The sequence below is a fragment of the Pelecanus crispus genome, chromosome 5, assembly GCF_030463565.1.
Source record: "Pelecanus crispus isolate bPelCri1 chromosome 5, bPelCri1.pri, whole genome shotgun sequence".
NCBI lineage: Eukaryota > Metazoa > Chordata > Aves > Pelecaniformes > Pelecanidae > Pelecanus > Pelecanus crispus.
In genome coordinates, this window is record NC_134647.1 from 37,216,291 (window position 1) to 37,235,601 (window position 19,311).

The window sequence follows — 19,311 nt, forward strand, 5'->3', positions numbered from 1 at the left end:
TTAGTTCCAGTCCCATAGAGGGGGATGAACTCAGCTTGTCACAGACAGACATTTCCTGACGTTGGGCACTTGGTTAACAACTTCCAGTGTTTGGAGATGTCATGGGTCATATGGATTCTGTGCATTTGTGGCCCTTTGGGCTTAACAGGAAGGTCACCAAGTTATCAAGCAACTGCTGTCCGTTTGAAGAGATTCAACTGCCTTTCCTGCCCCACTGTTGGAGAACCTCAGCTTTCAAAGAGAAAACAGTGCTGCTCCTGTGAATTTGCCAGTATCTAGACCTTGTTTTCTAGCTAAAAACAGGAAAAAAAAAATTGAAGTGTAATTATTTTCATTTTCATTTCCTTTGTGTTCCACCTGATCCCATTGACTCTCCTTTCATCTCGCATAATCTCTGTAGAGCAACCAAATATATCTTTGCTTCATTTCTTTTTTTGTGCTCTGAGAGTTTTGGACTGCTGCCTTTCCAAAGTTGTCTCTATCCCCAAATCTTTAGGAGGGAGGATTCTGCAACCCTGTGGAAGAACTTACTGTGTTTTCCACATATAACCTGAGAGTGTATGTTGTAATAAAACAAAGCATAGGATAATCCTTGCTCAGCAAACCTACATGGATAATACAAAGGATGGTTGAGCCAGAAACCTTCTTCTCCCCGTAGACCTTTTGACTTACTTAACCATGCTCTCATGCAATCAGGATAGTCAGAAGGCCTGTTTCTAAGTTGCATGTCTTTCAAAGAAGTGCAAGATATACGTGTGGAAATTCTAGTTATGTGATCATTTGCAGGAATGTAAATAACTCTATTGTTGTACCCAGTGATAAGGGATAATTAACACAAAATCAGAGTCTTTGTGTGGTTTGTTTTTTTTTTTCCTCCCAAATTGTAGCAAACATGTTATCATTGTTACTGATAAAAGATCCCTTTTCACAGTCTTTCAATGAATTAACTATTTTCCTTGTTTTGTGTAAGGAAGGTAACCTTTGTAACATCCTGTTTTATTTACCAACCATATCTGTAAGCTGCGGGAATCCTGTGTGTGAAATTGTGATACAGTGCGCAAGAAAGACACAAATCCTTAATCTTTATTAGAAAACCATTTGGTAACAAACTGAATAAAGCTGTTACTCCTGTCAGGTGTTTGTTTTAAATAGCACCAACTAATACTTTTTTCAAAGGTAGAAAAGGGTTTTCAAAAGTAGAAAAGGGTGAAGTGATTCAAATGAAGTCAGAGTCCTCCTGTGTCTTCCCCAAATTTCAGGCTGTACCATATTGAGCACTGGTGAGGAATGGGGAAAGAGTTTTATTACTGATCACTCTCTCTGTAAAGTTCACACGCCTCTGCAGTTCCGACTCTTTTGCTGGAGTTGGAATTAAAGTACCAAAATACTATGGAAAAAGGCTGTTCTTGCATTATTTCTGGCAGGCTTATAACCTGGGAGTATCTAAAATATCATCAGAAAGCCTGTTCTCATGAGATTCCTGTCCAAATTTCCAGACCAACAAATCTGGAACATTATCCAAAAAAGTGTTGATACTTATACAATCACACAATTGCAGCAGAACTTGTGGTTGAGGTTTTTTGGTGTGGGTTTTTTTTTTGTGTTGGTTTTTTTTTGTTTGTTTGTTTTGTTGCAGTTCTTCCCTTGTCACTTTATATAAAAAGATTTTTGCATAATTTTAGCTCTTTTCTATTCTTTCACTCTTGTCTTCTCAGCTGTGTAAGAAATTCCTTTGTCCCCTTGTTAATGTTTTTTTATTCATATTGATTATTCTCCATTCTTTTAGAAATAAGTATCATTTTTTATGAACAACAGTCTGTTAAAGTGGAGGGTGATGAGAATTTTGCAGAATGAACTATAGAACCTGTTCACACTCATTTTCTAGTTATGACTGTATCGCTACTGAAGATTAACCTGAGTTAGTGGGATATTATTTAAGAAAATGTTTTTTCTGTGCTTAGTTTCAGGTAGATTTAATAATGAGTTTGCATGCTATGGCTATATCAAATTCTCCTTACTAACAGATCTTTGCTAGATGTAAATGTTTCATAGTTTTAGACACAGTCGACTACTTTGTTCAACTATTACTCTGGAGGTACAATAGATGAAAAATAATTCTGGAAAAGCTCTGTATTAAAGCAGCGGCCACCATGAGCGAACAACTTGTTTGCTAGACAGTATAGGTGATGCAGTTGTCAGTGCTATTGCTGTGTTAGTATTCATCAGTAATTAATTCCATTGCTTGAACAAGAGCGCTCAGAGACCATGTTATCATTCTAGCAGAGGCCTGCCAAGCAGCTGGTGCTGTTTCTTGTTTTTGTTTTTTTCTCAGGGAAGTAGGATTGAGCTCACTGGAAATGTTTCTCATCGTTTCACTGATATAAATCAGTAAACATAATCATTCAAAGAAAAACACAATTGATACACATTACCTGTGTGGACAAATATATATTATGTGGTAGTGACTCCTATTTATGGTTCCGTGATTCTACAATATGTAAACTAGTAAGATATGTGTGGTTTAAATTTTATTTATTACATTAGCATCCATATTCTCCTAAAATACAGTTTGATGATCATATGAGCTTAAATTAATTTGCCTTTTAGGAGGAAAAACTCTATCTATGTGATGAATGTGAGGAAAAAAACATTGGTCAGCACAACTGTTCATAAGATTCCTCAATTAGGTGAGACACTTATGAAGATATATTCACTGTGAATAAGGAGGGGAAAATCCAGCTCTTGGTAGACTCTTAGTGTGTTTTGCACTGAGCAGACCTGTGCTAGCATCTTTCTATCACCCTCAATTCAGCAAACATTAATGAGTTTAGTTTCAAAATTGTACTTATTAGATCAATTACTGTGCCTGTGTGCACTCTGTTAATAATATGGAGGAACTTGCGCTTGGAAGAACATTAAGCATACAGAAGGCTACATGGCTTATCCAACTACGCTGCTAGTTATTTGATGAACTGAATTTGTTCATCAATTGCTGATCCTTGGCCTTCAGCCTCATCATCCTCCCACCCTGCCTAGTATAAATTTGTATAGAATTTTTCTGTTCACTTAACGTGCAGAGCTGCTGTGGTAAAACCAGCATAATGGAAACCACGTGCTTCCAAAATAAGTTGGGTCGGAGAGAACTTGCTGCTAATAGTCTTTTCTCAAGTCTGAGATGGTTTAGATATGTGCTTATATTTGCTGATAAACTTCATTTTGTTTTCCTTTACTCTTAATTTATGAATTGGCTCCTGGCTATTGCGCCTATCTGAGTAAGTAGCTCAGTGTTTACAAATTTTAAGTGGCTATCAGATAACTTTTATAACACAAGGACCAGAAATTTTCTGGATTAAGCAGTTTCAAGGTGCTGATGCTCTCTATATAATCATACCATATATTCATACCATATTCTATACATATTTGTACCTTTCAACTGTAGCTGTAGCTGGAGAAATGTTCTAAAACTGACAAACATGCCAAGTCTCCAGTAAATGAAAGAAAATGCACGTTTATTTACACATACTGGGACTGAGCTCTCCTTTTCCCACCGTCACCTTCTCTCACAATCCTGATGATTTTTTTTTTTTTCTTAAGTTCTTTCGATTTCTGTCTGTACCCTGTGTATGGTGCTTCCTGAAATGAAAAAAAAATGTATGCATCACCTTAAGAAACTGAATTTATTTTTGCAATGCTTTGCATAAAGAAAAAATAATTTCTTCTTGATGGTCTTAGGAACTTACTACTCTGAAACTCACGTATCTTTAACTACAAATTTGGCTAGCAAAGATAGTATAAAGTTATCCAGACTTTTAAAAAAGCTAGTGACTGAAAGCAGTTGAATGAAAGATCTTTAGTGTTTACGCAAGCTATATGCTGGGCTATATAAAGTAACACAGCATTTTTATAATTATCAGCCATTAATTGTGTTGACTTCCTTCTCCCCCTAGAATTATCACAGAAAGGAAGGCATGCTTATGTTTTGTTTAAAGGCTTGATCAACAACAGCTCCCTGACTTTCTTTTTTACTTTTCTAAAATTTACTCGCTCATAAATGGTATCTGTCATAGTGACAAAATTCATGTTTGCTGACTAGGCACTATGCTTGTTAAGACTACAACTTCAGTTCTCCAAGAATGGTAATGAAATGTGTACAAAGACCATTTAAGCATCTAGCATTATTGAGGACAGGATCAGTACTCACCAGCTACTCTAATCTTGCTCCTTCCTACATCAACATGAGAAGAGAATCGGATTAATAATGTGAGCGTGAAGCATTTTGCATTTTAATAATTTCTGACACCCTCAACATGGTAGTTATATTTCAATGACTGTTTTTTCTCATGATGATGTAAGGGCCAATGGAGCATGGAGAAGAGTAAAAGAAATATAATCATGGTTCCTGTTACGAAGAAGCTTTTCAGGGAAGAGTCATGGTCACACCCAGGCTTCTCCTGGGCCAAGCGAGCTGAAAAGCCACAGAAGCGCTTAAGGGGAGTAACACTGAAGAAATTACATTGAACAGTCTATTCCCAATGTGTAATCAAGCTGCGAGGAGAGAAGTAGCACAGGGAGAATGATAAATGTGCGAAGACTCACATTTGTAGTTGTCTTGACAAGTCTGTCTCTGCAGTTAAATCAAAAGACCCCAATCCAAATTAACTGTCAGATGTACCAAAAAATGACAGGACTTATAAACAGATTTTCACAGTTCTAAACAGCTTATAGCTCTTTAACAGTTGCATGGGAGATGAATTGTGTTAAGTGTTAAGACTTGCCTTTAGAAATTGTAGATTTTTACACCTTAAGCAGTTCTGCTTTCTTCCATGGTTTTTAGTACAAATAAGAAATAATGTGCAAATAACACTGAAAGTTATTGAAGCATTGCATCCCTTGGACATAAATGCAGCTAACACTGCAAACGCGTGGCTTTGAAGAACAAAATTTTGAAATCCATAGCTCAGATAATAGCTTTCTGCAATAATTCCTTAGTTATCCCTATGGGATGTGGTAGATGCAGCTAGAACGAGGAATGCTAATAAAACTTAGGAGGTAGCAGCAAGTACATCATAACAACTTTTGTCAAGAAACTAATCGAATCCCACAGTGATCAGCTCCACCTATGCCACAGTCCTGGAAGAGAGAAAGGATGTTGCTTAGAGAAATGCACTTGAGCTATTTTATGGTAGAAAAGAGTGGACATACATAGGTTTTCATTGAGAATTTAATATAAACCAGGCGGGTTTTCAAATTTTTGTTTGGTTTGGGATTTTTTTTTTTGCCTTGAAGCCTAGAACATGTTATCATAAAGAAAAATCCATATTATACTAGTCAGATGTGAAATATAAATGATATGAAAGTGAAGTATGGAATAGACTTTTCACAGCCTAATTTTTTGTTCCAAGAAATACATTAGAATTACACAGTGTAGTTTTCAAACTTTTAATACTTAAAATACAGTTATATGAAGGCTCCGTAAGCACACAGTGCGGTAATGAGCGATGTTCATAACACAATTCACACAGTTTTGGCTGTTGGAAGCTGTATTGTTAGGCTGCTGGCTGGGACTCAGGATATCCTTTACTGCTTTCGGAAAAATCTCTTGGGCCCTTAATTTCCAGCTGAACAGTCACCAAAGGTCCATGGAAGAGACCTTGAGCAAAACTTAGACCTAATACAGCAATGCGGATGCTTTTTTTTCTTTCTTTCTTTTTTTTTCTTCTTTTTTTTTTTTTTTTTTAATGCTAGATCTGTTTGGTCCTTTCAGCTCTTACTTATGTGGTGAAAACACTGTATATGAGAGAACTTACAAATTGTTCAAGGGACTAGCTAGATTTACAGCCTGGTCTTATTTCAGCAAAGTATAGTACTTCTCCTTGAATATATATTTCTTCATCAAATATTGTCTCTGCAAAGATATGTTTCTTTTGTATTTTGAGCTCTTTTGGGAAGTAGAGAAGGGCACTAGTGTACTGTTTTTATAAGATTATACCTTCAGAGCTGCCATTTTTAGGACTGTTTGGCAGAGCCCAGCAGTGTCAATTACAATCACAGAAGCAAGTGTCTAAGCTCAACAGATAATGATACTTAAGTAAAAATAATCTTTGTTGTGAAAGGATACCACCCTTTCCTCCACCTCCTTTCTTTACTTCAAGATCATTGAATCTTTTGGTCTCTTAAACTCTGGGAGGAACTCTTTCTTACAAAAATGACTCCATATTTCTGTGTTTGTCTATGCTTCTGGTATACATTGTTTAAAAAAAAAAAAAAAGCGTGTGTAAACAGGACAAATTAAACACAGCAGACAGTACTCATCTGCCCTAGTGACTGTAATAGATTACAGTTGCTGGAAAACTGCACAAGCTGCGTTTGCAACGTTCCTCCAGCTGTCTTCTGGATTCTGACAACCATGCCGCGACGATGTTTCAGCTCTTTGTTGGGATCTCACCCAAAATTTTCATAGTGCTCTTCTGGCTCTTGTTGGGGTTTCTCTGAAAATCATACTTGCCAATTTGCCCTTTCTTTGTAGTTTTTGGAGGTGGTCCAGTCTTTAAGTGTGACCCCCTTTTCACATGACCTTTTTTTTTTGAGTTGTTTGATTCTGCTCTGGACATGTCATGACTTGGTGACTTTAGTGAAACTGCTAGGAAACCCAAAATGTAAACATGCTGTGTATTTTTTTTTTTTTATTCTTCATCAAATTTTCATTTTGTTTTTTGGTGTGGGTGTTTTTGGGGTTGTTTTTTTTTTTTTTTTCTTCCTTTCTTTTTTTTTCTGCTTTCAGCTAAGCTGTTTATAGGGAAGCTGTTAATAGGGGAAGGATTTGTAGTGCTACATGTTTGGAGTAGGATGTGATTGCCCAGTACACAGGCATCTGCTGCTGCTTGGGAAGCCCACCCGGCCTGGCTGCCTCCATACAGGATGCCCCAGAGACATTGGGGTCAGGTTTGGCAAATGTCTGTATACCCTCAGGGAATCTCAAAGGGCACTAGGAGCCTATGAGCAGGCAAGTGAACTTAGCCTTTGGTCTTGATCTCTCTCATTCTCTATACATATGAGGAGTGGCATCGGTGAGATGCAGGATGTATGTAGTTACATCTGTGTGTTTGCAGATTGCAACTGTGATATAAATGGAGTTAATACTAGGGACTGATTAGGCTACTAGCAGTTTGTAGAAAAATCAAAATGTTTTTGCATTTTCTGCAATATTCGTATGTGTCGTTCACCTTTTGCTATTGTAAAATATCAATTAAAAATGAAAGGATGATCATGATTAGCTAGGCAGGTCCATTTCCACGGCACCAGCACGTGTTGTGAATGTCCCCAGGGTATTTTTTGGAGAGTAAATTTGTTAATGGTGCTGGTACTTAAAAAGCTATATTTAACTTCTGAAGTTAACACCCTTTCAGTTCTATTGTTCTGAGTGCAGAGATTTGAGAAATCCTTGGTGTATCACGACCACTATGAATAAATTTCCCCAATTAAAAGGACTGTAGACTTGTTCAAAATCACTGTTAGTCTGAGAGAGTGCTTCAAAATCTAAAGACTTGAATCTTAGGTCTGCAGCTTTTTAAAATTGATATTCAGTAATGATAATTATCAGATACTAGTTTTTGAATCTCCTGTGGTGTAACATGGATATCTACCTCTTACATATATTATGCATACTATTTTAATATAAGTTGTATTCTACTTTACATTGTAATATTTTTCACATTTTTAATCTAGGAATACGTTCTTTTTCAAGTAATAATAATTTTCTTATGGTTCCTGTCCTTTCTTAACATTCTTGTCCTCTGGCACGTATTTAACAGGTCAGACTACATATTCACCATAGTTCATTCTGGCACTATAATTGTGTAATTTATAATGATAATAATGAGGCAATGAGTTTTTCTGCTGTCACCAGTTGATCACTTCAAAAATGAAGAAGTATTTAAAACCTGTTTATTTCAGGTGCTTTTATGTTGTCTAGGGTGTTATAGAGGTGTATTTGGGATTCTTGTTGGTCACAATGGCTTGATTAACAGCTGTGACTCCTTTGTGATTACGTATCTAGGAATAGATTTCTTATTCCTCTAAGGGCTTTATGGGAGAAATGAAGGAATCATGAAAATCAGTGTGACTGCCCGATTGTTAAAATCAGGTATTTAAGTCACCTTTATTAATGACTGTATACTGCGGGTGAGTGTTAATTTAGTGAGGCGTAGCACTAGTGTTTCATTATACTTTACTACAAAGTAGGTAGCCTTGAGTTATCAGTTGAAAATTGCAAGTAGCACACAATGTGAAGGTATATTTGTTTGGTTATTGGGGCACATCGTGTAAGTCATTATTAAGATGGCTGAAAAAACCTGACATCCACAATGCTCTATATGCAATTCAATCTGTAGGGTGAGTGCTTGGAATGGGTAGCAAGAGATTAGCAAGGGGTAGAGCTGGGTGCAGGAGGTCACTTCAGGTAATGATTATACCTTCACTTCACTGTACGGGAAGAGTCTACTTCGTGTTTCTTAGGTGCAAAGAGAATATTAAGGTAGATTGTCTCACTCAAGTAACTCTTAACACTGGGAATTTGTTGTGGGAGATGTTTCTTTAAACTCAGCATCTGAAGTGTCCCTAGCAATACCACAGGCATTAATGTCCAAACCATAGCCTGAGAACAGAGTTTTGGTCTGAGACAATCTTACAGACAGGTAAGTACAGTTGCAGATAAAAGACTGGTGTAGAAAATAAATGACTGATAATTTATTAGCAGAAATATTGGGTTATGTCTTCCTGACTTTTCATTTGTCTGGGTTTTCTCTTACTTAGCCCAAGGACTTTTACTCTCTTTTTGCAGTCCCTCTGATGACGATCCCTATAGAAATGGATGGTAAATCCATTGGTAATTGCTGAGTGGGTATTTAAACTTTGGATGTGACACAACATGCAATGTAGTGATGGGCAAATCACTTAAATTCTGTCTACTTTTTATTTTTTCTTAGACACATCAGGGATTTTGTTCCTTATATCCTTCAAAATTTATCTGCACATTTTTGTAGGCCTCTCAAAAACTGTAAATCTAAGTAGACTGATTCTAACACTACACTTCTCACTGGTGTTCTTTCCTACAGAGAATGAAAATTATATGTGTGTTAGCAGTCGAAAGACATTTAGATTCTCAGGACTGTCTGTCAGACATTAAGCTGGTTAAAATACCTCTCACAATAGTATGTCTTTAAGAGCCAGACATTGCTTAAGAAATCTTTCACAAAACCCTTACTGAAGATAGCAGCTGACTCTCAACTCTTTGATTTAGGATGAGCATTTTTATTATCTTACTCTCATCTTCCCTTTATGTTCTTTCTTGGTGCTTCTTTGTGACCTTAAAGGAAAAACTACATTGAAGGGTTTTTTTTATTTGTTTCTTGATTTTAGAACTGACCCCATTTTCTTCATACTGTAGTCATTCTACATTTGGTAGCACTGTATAGTTTCAGTAGCTGATTTGGCTCCCACATTTGGATTAGTCTGAATTTCCCATTAGTTTGGTAGTCTGATTTTCAACAGATGTTTTGGGGTCATCCTCCTTGTAATGTCTGACCCTCAGAGATGACCAGCCAAGAGGGGTTCAGAGTTCAGATCTCTGGGTGATGGCCGCTTGAGATTTAAAGTTCTCTGTTCCTTAACACTTGTCAGAGGTTTATTTCTCTTGTCCATAGCTTTGTAAAGTGGTGTAATGACAAAGCCAGAGGTTCAATAATGACTTCAAAGTTAGAAGTTGTCTGATAGCAAAAACATGGGAATGAATTTACATAGTGTGGTGGTTGTGAATGATGCTTACTGGTATCTCAACATCTTATTGAATTCATATCTGGGAGATGATGTCTTTTAGAATGGGACAAAGCAAATATAGCTAAAGTTGTCAGTGTCCCACTTGACCAGGGTCTGTATCTAATCCATTTTATGCTTTGCTTAGACAAAGCAAAATACTTCGCTTCCTAGTCTGTAAAATGTTTACATGATATCCAGAATAATTATGCCATCATTAAAATGCCACTAGTTTTGGAATGATGTGCAACAACTGTTTAGCAGTGCAGTCAGTAAAGGTTTGGGAAGTTGCAAAAGAAGGTGAAGAATAAAGATGATTTTGTGATTTTTTTTTTTTTTTTTTTTTTGATACACTATCCTCATCACTGAGCAGCTATAAAACATGTTAGTGCAGTAGTTGTTTTCTAATACTCCCCTGAGAAAGGGAAATATATTTACTGGGTGGGGAGGAAACCAAGCAGGTTTTATTCCTGCAAATTTTTATTTCTTTTGAGAAACCTGGAGCTGTTAGGGCAATGAGAAGTTAGCTCATGAAATGTCACCTATTCTTTGTGTGGTATAGACCTGTAGCAATAGCCAAGCATTTTTGTTTCTATAAAATTACTTACAGGGTCAGTAAGGCACATACCTGTTATGGGCTTAATTTGCCAGCAAGACTTGCATCCAGTTAAGAATTAGTACAGAAACTTTATGTCTGCTCTTGGCCCAGTTATGTATCTCACCAATAAAGCACTTGATAATTCCTCGGGGGGGGGGGGGGGGGGGGATAGCTGTTCTTACAGCTTCAGAAGAGAACAGAGTTCCCTCTCCACCATATATGCTGATTAATTCAGAATATCACATTCATTACCTGCTGTGTTGCAGCAAATATCCTGCTCTATCAACAGCAGGAGGAAGCCAATGCAGGAGAAATCTGGATTTTATGAAAGGAAGCTTGGCATAAGCTACCTCGATAGAAGTAAATGCAGGAGATTTGTTTGTTTGTTTGTTTCTGAACGGTTCCCTCACATGGAATCAGTTGGGTGATGTTTCCGTTGGCTCCAGCAACGTCAAGGCCATTGATGATGAAAGTTTTGTACTGTTTTTCCCCATTGCTTGGAAAAAGGTCTCTCCCCTCCCCCCCAACCAACTCCCTGCCAAGCAAGCAGCTGTGAACAAAATTTCTCAGCAAGACGAATTTGAAGCTTTGCATGCTCTGTGGAGCAGCACATACGGCTTTGAAAGGGTAACAGTTGACGGGTGCAAGTCCAGACTCTCTGAATAAAATGTGTGTGCATGAAATGGATGAGCCCTTTAAGGTGTCTTATTAAGTTAAAAGGTGCAGGAAATAATCAAAACATAAATGCGAAGGTTATTTTTTCATAGTGACTTTTGGTACCTCAGTCTGAGGTAAGTAATGCCTGAAAGTTTGATGTCCAAGCCTTGCTATTGAAGTCGGTTAGCAAAAGTAGTGGAAAATAGTGAATTTCACTAGTGAAAATGGCAGGAACTGGTCTGTAGAATTACAAACTCAATTGAAGATGTTTTAACTTAATTTTGGTAGACATTATCCTTACCAAAGCTTCCCATCGAATTCCATGCATTTTGTTTCCACCAGGGATTTTAAGGGAGTGTGAAATCGGGAGGAGAATTCTGTGGGTATTTTTTCTCCACGAAAATAAATGCAGGATGTGAGTGTGCAGAAAATATGGACACCTATATTAAAGCCACCTAATATTTTCCATGCTTGCAGTGGAAATTTTCAGTTGCTTGCAATTTTGACAAGCTTTAACTGAGATTTTCCATTACATGTTTCTGCCTTTATATTATTATTACTTTTACATTTGGAGGGGAGATAATGTGCTTAAATGTGTAAATGACATATAACATTTATATGTAATTTATGACCAGAACCTCTGCTGTAGCTATAGTGCTTGTAATGTTTTATTACATTTGGCATGTAATATTTCATCTTCCTGAAGTACCTTGTCCAAGCGAGACTCGAGTTTATCAAGGCTGTGATTTTTGTGTCCAATTTATGTAATATTTTTAATGTTCATAGTTAATATTTTATTTTGGTTTGCATTCAGGTAAGTCAGGGTGGAATACTGCAAAAGGATATGGAAAAGTCTGTTTGTAATTAAAGGAACACTAATTGGACTTTAGGGACTGTGTGTAAGATACACTAGTCTTTCCCACGGCCACACCCTGAGCGTATGATCTTTAACTGAATTCATGGAAACATTCACACTGCTTCCTACAGATTGCAGCTGGCACTGTCTATAAAATCTCTGCTTCACAAAGAGCAGAGGATTTTATGTGATAATGTGCAATGATACATTTCATTCTGCTCCAGTGTTACTATACAGCTATGTGAAACAGATGGAATGCATTGTAAAAAGACTGTAATATGCAATGCAGTTATGCAATAATATTGAAATCCTAGTGATGGTCATCCTTGCAGTCCTCGTTCAGAGGATGTGAAACAGTGCAGTGCTTGACCATCGAATATGTGTGTGGCTTACAGATTGCATGCCAGCTAAATTGTTAGATGACCCACCAACTGCTTTTGCTATTTCAAACTTTTAACATCTTTCCCAGCAGCATAAGCTCTGCGAGTAGAATTTTTCAATGGCACGGAATCACTTTTCTGTTAACGGCATGAAAATGTAATAGGATGTCAACTGAAATATAAGGCCAGTTAGACCTGGGCCCATCCAGTTTTCAGCAGTCGTTAACTTCTGGTATTTCGAAAAAAGAATGAAGACTTTGCAAGAGACAATTGATGGACAAATTTGAAAATTAGAAAAGGGTTAGTTTCTTACTTTCAGGTGAAGACCGATGCATACAATTTCAGGTGGAAGAAATTTCACTTAAGTGGTATTTCAGAAAAGATATACAAATGTATTATTTCAGTTAGTGCCAAAGATTTCTACTTAGATACTCACCATATTCAGACTAAAAGACTGTCCTCATGCAAAAGAGAAATTATTCTTTTAAAAGTAAGTGCACATTGTCAAAGATAATTGTTAAAGATCGCCACATAAATGTATTCCAGTTGGTTGACTATGGCTTTAGCTGTCCAAACAGTCATCAGTGCCTTTTGGGGGATTGCATATAACACAAGAACAGTTTGAGACTCTTGTGTTTATACTGGTGCCAGTTGTTTTGTGTTCTCCATGTACACTTTCAAATCAGGAGGAGGAATGCATAGGGCAAATACCGTAAGAGAGGTTAGTGTAGCCACTTGATAGCAGTTTGCTTCCTGTTCAAAGGATCTCGCTTCTCATTTTGTTAAGCTGGTTAGTTAATTGCTATGATCCTGTAATTAATTTTTAAACTGACAGCAATTCCAGCAAAACAAGTGTTTCTTCACTCCTGGATGCTTCAGTCTGTGTCAGAGTTGCGCTTATGTCAATATTCCTGTGGGTGTGGGTAGGGTGTGGATGAAGCTGAAGGCAATTCCCATTTAGAAGACTTTGAAACACTGATGGATGTTATTTTCCTCAATTTGTCAACACTAACATTAACTCAGATTGACGGAAAATGATGTTAATGTAAAATATCATTGGCTGGAGCAATATCTTGGTATCTCTTCACTTCAAGGAAATGTAGGTAGAGGATAGAAAAGCCTTTTATCACTCTGCCTACTTTATGGCTACCTTAAGATGATTTCTGCAGCTAGGCTGTGAGGAGGAGACTTACGTATAAAAAGAAAAGCTCTAGTTATAAATGTAAAGACAAAAGCTTTGGCACTGTTGTGTTCTTAATCTGTCCTTTGAGTATGTGCATCCTTTATTTTCTGTCATTGGAAGTCATTCACAAGCCTTTGCTCTTCACTGCACTGAGTATAGGCCCTTGGAAGCCTTGGAAATCAAGACGTGTGTCTGTGTGGGTCTCAAGAAGATGTGTGTATACTGGTATGCAGCTATAGACTTTAAAAATATATATAAAAAAGGTAATTTCTTTCCATACTGTTGAGATTAACTAGTTCTGGTTTTTAACTTTCTTGAGTCTCACAAACTCCTTTATGGCTAGCATACTCTGTGTGAGCCCAATTTAAAACATTTGCTGCTAAAATACCATTTTAGTAATATAACAGATGACAAAACATAGGAAAGATGGGAAATATCTGTAGCTAATTAAAAGCAAAGGAGACAAGCTTCAGACCACTAGAATTCAAAAGGTTGGTTTTGGCTGCGGCTTGTTCTTGGCTTTTGCTGCAGGACAGATTAGTAGTTTTGATAATTCAGCACAGCATAACATGTATTGTCTAATATTCAAAGGGTGAAATACTCCAGATCTTGCACTTCCAACTTCTGGCATTTTTAAATTTCTTCTGGCAATTTTAAAGTTAAGAGAAAATGTTCTGAATTGTGGTGACTTAGGTTGACCTGGTAAAGCCTTTGAAGTAGCTGGTGGTTTATTTTATTTTGAATATGTATACCAAGCTGAAGTTTTCTAAATCCGCCTTAAATTTACCTGAAATGTTTTGAATAGTAAATGTATCAGAAATATCCCGTGAGACAAAATGTTGATATTTGGCATGAACTTCCCATCTGAAATTTCATTCTCAATCAGACCAAAATTATTGCTGGTGAAAAGAAAACTGCTTTGAGGATATTTTAGTTCTTTGTATTATGCTTAAAAAAAAAAATAGTAAAAGAAAGAAATCCAGCACAAAATCAGAAGACCACAGTGCTTCTGACATTTCCATGGAGAGTTTATCTATATTTGGTTCACTAGTTCTGTTCAAGTCATTGACCAATGGTGAACCCAAAGTTAGGACACCGGTTCTGTTGCAGTGGCTGCAGCAGCACTGTGTTTATGCTGGCATAAGCAGTTCCCTTTCCTGACCACCTGCTCCCTCTTTATCCTGCTCTGAGTTGCTGGTGTGGCATGGTCCACCTAAAAATTAGTAATTTCATTACAAAATCATACTTTAAAATGTTATAAACAATTACTTATAACTGAATGAGAGCATGTTTGTGTATATTTGTGTGTAAATACTCATATTTCTACATGTGAATCTAGAAGAAACTGATGTAAAACCTGTGAGTTTCATAGAATACGCTTAACTGGTGAACTGGGTTGGGGCCAGTGAGAAAAAGCTTGAGTGGTAAGCTCTGAAAAAAAACAGAAGTCTTGATGCATTTTGGTTAACCCATTCTCCCATTCCCATTGCTGTGTTCTAACCTTGAGAAAAGTCTTTGAACTGTGGAAATACTGTTCTTGTAAAATTAGCATGTGTCAATGAAGAAATAACAAAATTTAAACTCAGCCAGTTGAGAAAATGACTTCATGCTGTAAACATTTTCACAAAGCAAGCTTTGGATCTGTTTTGGGTCATTACTTGGTAAACAGCATCAAACAGAGTCATTCAAATAAAAACACTGACTGAAAGGGATACACAGAGCAGCAGTTCACTCTCTGCAGCCTTTAAGCAGCAGTGTCCAGGGGAAAAAAAAAACTTCAGACATCCGAGCAAGGTTCTTATACAAGTGTTAAGGTCTATTTGATGAATTTATAAATTTATACTGCCACTGTTTTGATTCAGAACGGTAATAATTTTGCTTGGAGGTGGCAAAATCTTCTTTGGAGGAATATACCATGTTTTTCAGATATATCACAGAATATCTCAAGCTGAAAGAGACTGATAAGGATCATTGAGTCCAACTCCCTGCTCCTCACAGGGCTACCTAAAACTAAATCATATGACTAAGAGTGTCATCCATATATAATTGTATCTAGATAACTATACGCCTTTCTTTTTGCAGGTTACACTTTTGTTATTAGTATCAGTAGGTGCATGCTGAGGAAAGCAAGGTGGAAAACATTTTTGTTTTCTCTAAATTGGGGCATGTTTTTAGGGTCTTCTGTTCTCTCCCTTAAAGTCATAGCAAAGAAGTCAATGTCCACTCTTAGTTAAGGGCTGCCCTCACACCGTTCAGTGTTTCCTGAAGGCCTCTGTTAAAATCTTTAAGACATTCACTGGTTTTGATACATGTCTGGAATGAAGCCATAGAATTTGGGCTCAGCCAGGAAGATTCAATAGCTCCAGTGGCATACTTGTGATGCTTTGGGATCAGTAACACATCCCTATGAATTTTGGTGTTTGGCCCATGAAGTTTTGCTGCATATGTCTGTGGATAGCTTGCTCCAGTTTCAATTACGGGGTTTTTTTTGTTGAACACATGAGGAATACAGATTGACAGAGTAATGAGGCACCAATAAGAATGTGGGAGCTCTCCAACTTTTTCACAGCATGAAATCCATGGAAAAGAGAGAATGTCAGGAGCAATCCCTTTGTATTTAAAATGACATGTTCATTGGAACATCCTTGCCACAGCATAGCAGTTGCTTTAGAGGAAGAGAAATTTCAGGAAAGTTTAATGAATATCTTTTTAACTATATTTTTAAATTACTATAGCAGGAAATTAATATGATAGAAAAGAGACATGCCAGCACTAAATCACCTTAATCAATCAGCTATTGGAATTTAACCATTCATTATTCTACTGTCATCTTCATTTCCATTAATAATCTTTTCTAGGGTGTTTGATAGTGGCTACTAGCGTTTTTACAGATAACTTTGTTCAGCAGAGCAGCCTTCCTTCTAAGTTTCTTTGTGCTTGAATGAATGCTACAGAATATAAATGTCACGGCTTACAGAACATTGAGCTGAACTTGGTGAGTTATGCCTAATAACAAGTTGATGGAATTTAGGCATCAATGTACAGTTTCTGTTAGGGCTATGGGGTGAAAAGGGTTAAGCTTGTAAAGTAAGCATAACAAATGCTTGCGGAATGCTAGTCCAGTAGCACTCACCGAAATATCTGGAGGTATTAATAACTATAAACTGTTGGAAATCACAATTGCATCTCTGAGAATAAGCTGTGTCAGTCTTTTGATAAAGATTTGCTTTGCCAGAATCTCAGTCGCCTTCATTTAACAGCTAGTTCCTCAAGAGGGAAGCATTTTGGGTGTTGGTGTCATTGTATAAGACAGTGTTAAAAAATACTATCATTTAAAAAATGTAAGTAATGGGGGAAAATATCCTAAGTTATTTGTATTTCGATAAAGTATGTAAAGTGTGTCACTGGGGAACTGATTTCTGTAGTAAAGGATTTTTTGTGTTAGCTGCCAGCTCTTGCTCTCTCATTTCAGGTTAGAAATAAGAAAGTTATACTGTATTGCACTATGAGACTCTGATACAGGTTTCTGTTTAGAAGATAAAATAATCAGTATTTTAGGCAGAAAATACTATAACCAAGAAAACACGGTGAAATTATTTTGGAAGTGTGGAGTATTTTGTCTCTTACTTATGCTAAATAATTGTACTTTGCTTTGATATTTTGGACATTCATATGATGCATTTATTTGGCACAGTTAGATATCCTGCCAAATTGTAACTATAACCCTAATTGAGTCCTTGCCAATCATTCACATGCAATTGCAGCATTTGCTACTGCTGGCTTCATAGGTTCTTAAGTCAATAGAAAGTTCATGATATTTGAGAAGGAGGGGTAGAGCCTTCATAATTTATAGGAAAAGCATTGAAAGCACAGAGGCCAAGAGAAGACCTGTCTATGTAAAAGCAAGAAGGAAATACTCTTACCTTTTTTTATCAGTGGAAATCCTGTTTTAAAGAGCCAAAATTGGTATGATGGACAAAGACACAAAAACATCTTAGCTCTGCAGTCAGCTGTGTGGAGAGGAGTAACATTGCCCAAGAGCAGAAATTGCAGAATATTCAAGGGGAAGAACCTTGTGGATGTTTCCTCATCCAAACCCTCATTCGGAAGGTTTTGTTGTGGTAGCTTTGGGTTTGGTTTGGATTTTTTGTTGGTTTCTTTTTTAATTTGGTTGGTTGGTTTGGTTTTTAACTGGACCTCCATATCCCATGTTTCTTTTCAGGATAATTTACAATGTCATCCAAACCTGTGAACTGAACAGAAGAAGAAAAATGTGACAAAATAGTGAGGGTTCCCTCCTCCCTGGGAAAAACTAGCACCACCATCACTCTATGATAGGTTCTTATGATTTTAGGTGTTATTAGAACTGGCCAAGAGTGTTGTCAATTACTGCTAGTAATTTCTGTTGGGTGCAGGAGACAAAAATTAGCTGAACAGTAGCCAAGAGCTATTAATGGGAAAAAGTACACAGGAGTAATTTGATCTGTGTAATCTTATCTACAGATGGTTCTGCAATCTCTGCAAGGCCTCTGGCAAGCAACTAGTGATGCAAAAACAAAACAAAAAAACCCTGCATGCTAATCGAGAGAATAAAAGATGTGAAACATCTTTGTGAACTAGACCTATTTTTTTACTTGTAATAAGCCTGAGACCTCAAGACATGCATAGCATGTGGGCCCGAGATATAAACAGCGAGTGCTTTCTCATACTGAGCTGAACTACTGCCTAATGCATGATGAAGTTGTTATGAAATAATAGAACAGTAAAATTGAGATATGCCACTCTGTTTCTTCTTTATTTATTTTAATCCTCAAGGACAGAGTAAATGCCATTGTGCCACAACTGCTCCCTAGTAAAAATACCTAGAAAGAAAGTCAGAAGGAGGAACATTTCAGTGCGGCATTTTTTTATAATGGCTCCATGCATGTCAGCAATGCTGTGGGTTCAGAGAATGAAATGTCTAAAGAAACTTGACTTGTTTATAAACTTGGGGTTTATTTCCTATAGTACTTTTCATGATGGTTATATGAATATTGCAAATCTTTTCCGAATTACTGATTCACTTGTAGAGGTCTTCATGAGCCCAGTATGCCTCTGTGTTCTGCAGTGCAAGGAGGGATCTCAGTTTATCTCTTTGTAAACCACTGCATTTCTCAGACGAGCTCTTTGCAGTGTTCTGTCTTTGATGCTGCTTGCTACCAGTTGGTGGGACACACAATGATCTATCACAGTACTCCTAATGAGCTCAAAATAGTATTAGGAGCATGGTTTTTTTTATTTTTGTTGTTACGTTTTTCCTGACGTGTGCCCACCTGATTTGAAGAGAGGAGGTCACACTGAGGGTTTGAAGGAATGACTGCAGTGAGGATAGGAATGCCTTCTCATAGCAGTTCCATTAGCATCACAATTGAGTTGTACCAGTGTTTTAAACCAGTATAGCAAGTTAAATTTTGTTTATTGTAAAATCCAACAACATATGGATCTGACATATTTGGGTAATATACCAGTTCCTTCAAGTGAAGGAGAATACATTTTGAAAAAAAACAAGTCCTGTCACTAACTGAATGAAGAGAATAGTGCAATGCAATCTGCTGGAAGCTGTGAAGAGCTTATGCTTCTGTACTGTAAAAATTGTCTCGGGGAGGATCAAACTCTTTTGATCTCCTGTCTCACTTGTTTTAGGAGTCTGTAACTGCTGATGCCTGGGTCTTAATTCAGAGTGGCAGTGAGTAGGGAATTCTAGTGTCACGAAACTGTGCTGCCCAGAGTTCATTAGGTTTGTTCCATAACTATTATTTTTGAGCCTTAACTCCGTAATTATTAGGAG